General features: G+C 38.7%; 1 non-coding gene across 1 annotated transcript; it reads right to left on the bottom strand.

Moving 5' to 3' along the window:
• Positions 1–1,233: 1,233 nt before the first annotated feature.
• On the bottom strand, positions 1,234–1,337 carry LOC116539006. The gene has a single exon (XR_004263886.1). It is a non-coding gene; the product is annotated as a small nucleolar RNA U13 (small nucleolar RNA).
• Between the last annotated feature and the right edge of the window lie 4,497 nt (positions 1,338–5,834).

Here is a 5,834-nt window from a genome sequence, read left to right as displayed (position 1 = left end):
CTATTAAGGTATGATTGACATGCAAAGCTGTACATATTGTATACAATACAATTAGTTTGGGAATACATTCTAATCATTTATGCTGATAACTTTGATCTCATACCAAAACTCTACACTTTAACTCATCTATTCTCTCCCACATTTTGTTATTGATGTCAAAATTTACATTTTTATATTGTGCATCAATTAACAAATTACTGTAGTTATAGTTATTTTTAATACTTTTAACTCAGAGTTAAAAATGATTTTATGTACCACCATTACATTATGGTATTAGAGTATTCTGAATGTAATTCCATACTTCCCTTTACCAGGAAGTTTTATACTTTAACATTTTCATGTTGCTAATTAGCATCCTCTAACTTCCCCTTGAAGTACTTCAACTTTAGTTTCAGTTTTAGTATTTCTTGAAGAACATAATAAAATACCATGTATTTGGCATATAGTAAGCACTTGAAAATAGTAGTGGCTATTATTTTATTATAATACTGTATCATAGAGCTTAAAATGCTGATTGTAAGATGAATCTGAAATTCAGATTTAAAAGTATTTTTATTATAGTAACAAGGTTATATTTGGGATTTTAAGTTTTGTTCTACTACCAGTGGTAGTTTAAGGCTTCCACTAAGGCTACCACCACTTAGTAGAGGGTGACAAACTCCCTCAGCTTTGGTTTTTCTGGAAAAGTCTTTATCTCTCCTTTTGTGAATGACAGTTTTGTGGGTAAATTATTCTTAGTTGGCAAGCTTTTTCTTTTTCTTTCAGTATTTTGACTGTATCATCTCATTTTCTTCTGGCTTGCAAGGTTTGCTGAAAGATCCATTGAAACTCTTATAGGAGCTCCCTTGTACATGATAAGTTGCTTTCCTCTTGTTTCTGTCAAAATTGTAATTAACTTTGTTTGTTTGAGATGGAGTCTTGCTCTGTCGCCAGGCTGGAGTGCAGTGGCTCAATCTCAGCTCACTGCAACCTCCACCTGCTGGGTTCAAGCAATTCTCCTGCCTCAGCCTCCCGAGTAGCTAGGACTACAGGCACATGCCACCATGTGCCTGTATTTTTATATTTTTAGTAGAGATGAGGTTTCCCATGCTGGCCAGGCTGGTCTTGAACTCCTGACCTTGTGATTTGCCCACCTTGGCCTTCCAAAGTGCCGAGATTACAGGTATAAGCCACGATGCCCAGCCTGTCAGTAACTTTTGATAATTTTATTAAATGTCTCTGAAAAATTTTTCATATCAGAAAGGTAATGTGCCACTGTTTTAGCAAGGTCTGAGAAAGGCACATCTCACAGAATGGCATGAAAACCCAATCATCATGCTTATGAACCACAAAAAGATCTATAAAATACCAAATATAACCTTGTTACTATAATCTTGAACATCTTTATGTTCAATCTACATGGAGTTCTTTGGGAATTGTGGATCTTGATCTTCATTTTCCTCCCCAGATTTGGGCAGTTTTCTGCCATTATTTCTTTATATAAGTTATCCGCCTCCTTTCTCTTTCTCTACTTGCTCTATCACTTCTATAATGTGCATATTGGTTTAGAGTCCTGTAGGTTTACTTCATTCTTTTTTTTTCCCTCTGACTGCATGATTTGAAATGATCTGTCTTCAAGTTCATTGATCCTTCTGCTTGATTGAATCTGTCACTGAAGCTCACTTTTGAAATTTTCAGTTCAGTTATTGTGTTCTTTAGTTCCAGAATTGGATTCTTTTTTAATGATTTCTTTGTTGATATTATCATTTGTTCATGTATTATTTTCCTGATTTCATTTAGCTCACTGACATTCAAGATGAGTTTCTTCCTTTGGCTGTCATGTTTTCTTGGCGTGCGTGCACGCACATGTGTGTGTGTTCCTTGAAGCCTTGTCTTGCTACCTTTGCATTTGAAGAAATAGTCACTTTCTCCAGTCTTTACTGACTAGCTTCAAAAGGGAAAGACATTCACCAGTCAGCCTTACCAGAGATTCTGAAGGTCTCTCAGAACTTTTCTATGGCTACTCCACTCCTCTTATTCTGTCTTGGGAAGGGAACTCTTAAGATTGTATGCTTTTTTTCAATCGCACCCCTAGACTAGGTGCTGAGAACCTCTTTTTATTTTCTCTAGTGCAGTGTACCAGAGTGTTCAAGGTTGTGTGCCTTCTTCCAATCCAGAAAGAGTCAGTTGCTGATATCCATGTGCTATCTGCCATGGCCTGCATACACTATCTGCAGGGGAGGGTGGGCTGCTGGCTACTGGGTGGGTGCGTAGAGTGTTGGCTGTACTTGTCAGCTAGCTGAGGGGTTCTGCAGGTGAAGTGTCGTGTAGGGTTCGTGGGTGGGCCTATGGTGGAGTCTGCAAGCCAGTTAGACTCCACATCTAGCTCTGAAGAACCATCTGTTGGTTGCTATGAGCCTCTGCTTCTTTTTCCTTCTCCTAGCAATTCTTAGACTATTCATCTGTGAAGAGTCCCTTAGTATTCTGGATAGAGAAGAACAGAAGTGATCCTTTTGGGCAGCACCATGCAAGGCTAGGGAAACTGGGCACTCACTTGACTCTTACTTTCCTTCCTGGGAGAATTCATGGGCCTAAGGGGCCTCTCTTGGCACTGAACTCTGCTGCCTTGGAGGAGAAGGATGTAGGCAAAGTGAAACTATTTTTCTTAACCTCTTCAGTGTGTCTATTCTTGAGGTTTTTTTTCTACTGGAGTGCTGGAACCTCTTAGCAGGTTTTCCAGGCTCCAACAAAGGTATTTGGTATAACAGAGGTTTGAGGGTTGGGACCTACTAATCCACCAACTTGCTGACATTAGTCAGAGTGCCTTTAATCTCCATAGTATTACTTCACACAAAATGCTATGTCTGAATTTACTAGCTCAGAGGCAAAATACAAACAAAACAATTAAATATATAAAGTAACTTTTTTTTTGAGACAGAGTCTCGCACTGTCACCTGGGCTGGAATGCAATGGCGTGATCTCAGCTCACTGCAACCTCTGCCTCCCAGGTTCAAGCGATTCTCCTGCCTCAGCCTCCAAAGTAGATGGGATTATAGGCACCTACCACCATACTTAGCTAATTTTTGTATTTTTAGTAGACACAGGGTTTTACTATGTTGGCCAGGCTAGTTTCAAACTCCTGAACTTGTGATTTACCCATCTCGGCCTCCCAAAGTGCTGGTATTACAGGCATGAGCCACCATGCCCAGCCAAGGTAACACTATTAAATCTCACATTTATTCTATGCACAACTGCAATATCGCAAAGCACTGTACAGGTTACTGTTTAATGCCTAGTTCTTCAGGGCTTGGAGTAGCTAGTTCCATAAACTTCTGAGGTAAATAAGAATTTTCCTTGTTATTTTATTATTATTTAATGACTATATATGCAGATTTCAGTAACCATAAAATTTCTAAGGCAAAAAAGATGGCTTCCAAAATAGAAAAAGAAACTTCAAAGATCTATAGAATTAAGCTTTTGAGTATGTACACATGCATATACAATTATGTAAATTATATATATTTGCTTTGTAACCATAATCTTTTTCTAGTCAATGACTGCAAAAGTGGTATGTCACTATACACTTACAGAATTATAGGAAAGAAAAGGTTTCTTCAGAATTCACTCTATTCTACCATTTGTTTGCTTGTTTGTTTATTTATTTATTATGTATTGACTCACAGGGTCTCACTCTGTTGCTCAGGCTGGAGTGCAGAGGCATGACCATAGCTCACTGTAACCTTGAACTCCTGGCCTCAGGTGATCCTCCTACCTTGGCTATATACATATAGCCAAGTTTTGCTTGGTTTTAGTACCACAAAGTATTACGGAAGGTGATTTTAAAATAGTTTTGCTATGTTACTGAGTTACAGATCTCAGTTGTTTCTCTAGTTTTCCATTTATTTCTAGTTTGCAATACTTCCTCTTAAAACTGTGGGTTAAGGCAAGGCAGTTCCAAATGTAGTTCCTCATAAGCAAAAGGGAAGTAAGAACACCAAACACCAAACACCAAAATCAAAATGTTCTACTAAAAAAAGTTGCTTGTCCCTTTAAAAATGTGTAAAAAGACAGATTTGATAATTCTTTTTTTTAAATTGCTTAGTTTCTCATGTGATAATCATTAATTTAACCCCAACCTATAGTCCACTGTAAGTATCCTCTCAATTTGTTAAAGCATATCAGTTGTTCCATTAATTTCATCTACTTTTCCAATCCATCATTCTGTGATTCCTTCTACCTTTCTCTTATTTTGGGTTTCTTATTTCCTTGATCAAATATCCTAGTTTTTCTTAGTTTATTCTGCATTTGGGTCGAACACATTCTCTATTAGCTTTTTGAGAAGAGGATGCATAGATTGTGTAGTTTTTAAACCTTTAGGTTTGAAAATGACTTTATTATAGTTTCACAGCTGGATCTTAGTTTGGATTGGCATAGAATTCTAAATTACAGGTAATTTGTCTTCAGATATTTTAAGAATTGCCTTTAACTTCCAGAGCTACTGTTAAGAAGTTCAGTACACTTAACTTTTGTAGTATGTGTTTCAGTCTGTTTGGGTTACTATAAAGGAATACCTGAGGTTGGATAATTTATTTAAAAAAGAGGTTTATTTGGCTCACGGTTCTGCAGGCTGTACAAGAAGCATGATGCCAGTATCTGCTTCTTGTGAGATCTTCAGGCTGCTTACACTGATGGCAAGAAGGCAAGAGGACCCCGTTAAGTACACAGTTCACATGGCAAGAGAGAAGGAGTGAAGGATGTAGGGGTGTCCAGGCTATTTTTTTTTTTTTTTTTTGAGACAGAGTCTCGCTTTGTTGCCCATGCTGGAGTGCAGTGGCATGATCTCAGCTCACTGCAACCTCCATCTCCCGGGTTCAAGAGATTCTCCTGCCTCAGCCCCTCAAGTAGCTGGGATTACAGGCATGTACCATCATACCCAGATAATTTTTATATGTTTAGCAGACATAGGGTTTAACCATGTTGACCAGCCTGGTCTCGAACTCCTGACCTCAGGTGATCTACCCACCTCAGCCTTCCAAAGTGCTGGGATTACAGGCATGAGCCACTGTGCCCAGCGGCCCCAGGCTCTTTTTTAACAACCACCTCTCACAGGAGCAAACAGAGGAAGAACTAATTATCATAAGAACTGCACCAAACCACTTAGGAGGGAACAACCCTCATGACCCAAACACCTCCCACTAGGCCCTACTTACAACATTGGGGGCAAATTTCTTTTTCTTTTTTTGAGACAGTCTCATCCTGTTTCCCAGGCTGGAGTGTAGTGGTGCAATCTCAGCTCACTGCAACCTCCACCTCCTGAGTTCAAGTGATTCTCATGCCTCAGTCACCTGAGTAGCTGTGATTACAGGTATGCGCCACCACACCTGGCTAATTTTTGTAATTTTAGTAGAGATGGGGTTTCACCATGTTGGCCAGGCTGGTCCTGAACTCCTGGCCTCGAGTAATCTGCCCAGCTCAGCCTCCCAAAGTGCTGGGATTACAGGCGTGAGTCATCGTAACCAGCTGGGATCAAATTTCAATGAGATTTGGAGGAGTCATACAAACCACATCTAGAGAAGAAGCTCCAGAAATCTGCATGGGCTTCCTTTAAGAATTTTATATTTATAACAATCTTAAATACTCAGTAGCCATGTTATTAGTATTGACACATTATGTAATTACATTGATCATGCAGACCTAAACCACTCACTGTGAAAAAAACAAGGTGCAGCTAAGAATAAAAAAGATGAGTTGATAATTATGTAAAAAAATTAATGATGATGATGATGAAAGATCATACTAACTATGCATGTATATGTGCCAGGTACTGTTTTAATTGCTATATATGTCTTAATGTA

This window comes from Sapajus apella, unplaced genomic scaffold (assembly GCF_009761245.1).
Source record: "Sapajus apella isolate SASKATOON/1434 unplaced genomic scaffold, GSC_monkey_1.0 scaffold124, whole genome shotgun sequence".
NCBI lineage: Eukaryota > Metazoa > Chordata > Mammalia > Primates > Cebidae > Sapajus > Sapajus apella.
Note: the sequence above shows the minus strand (reverse complement) of the source record. Positions and strands in the feature narration are given on the sequence as shown.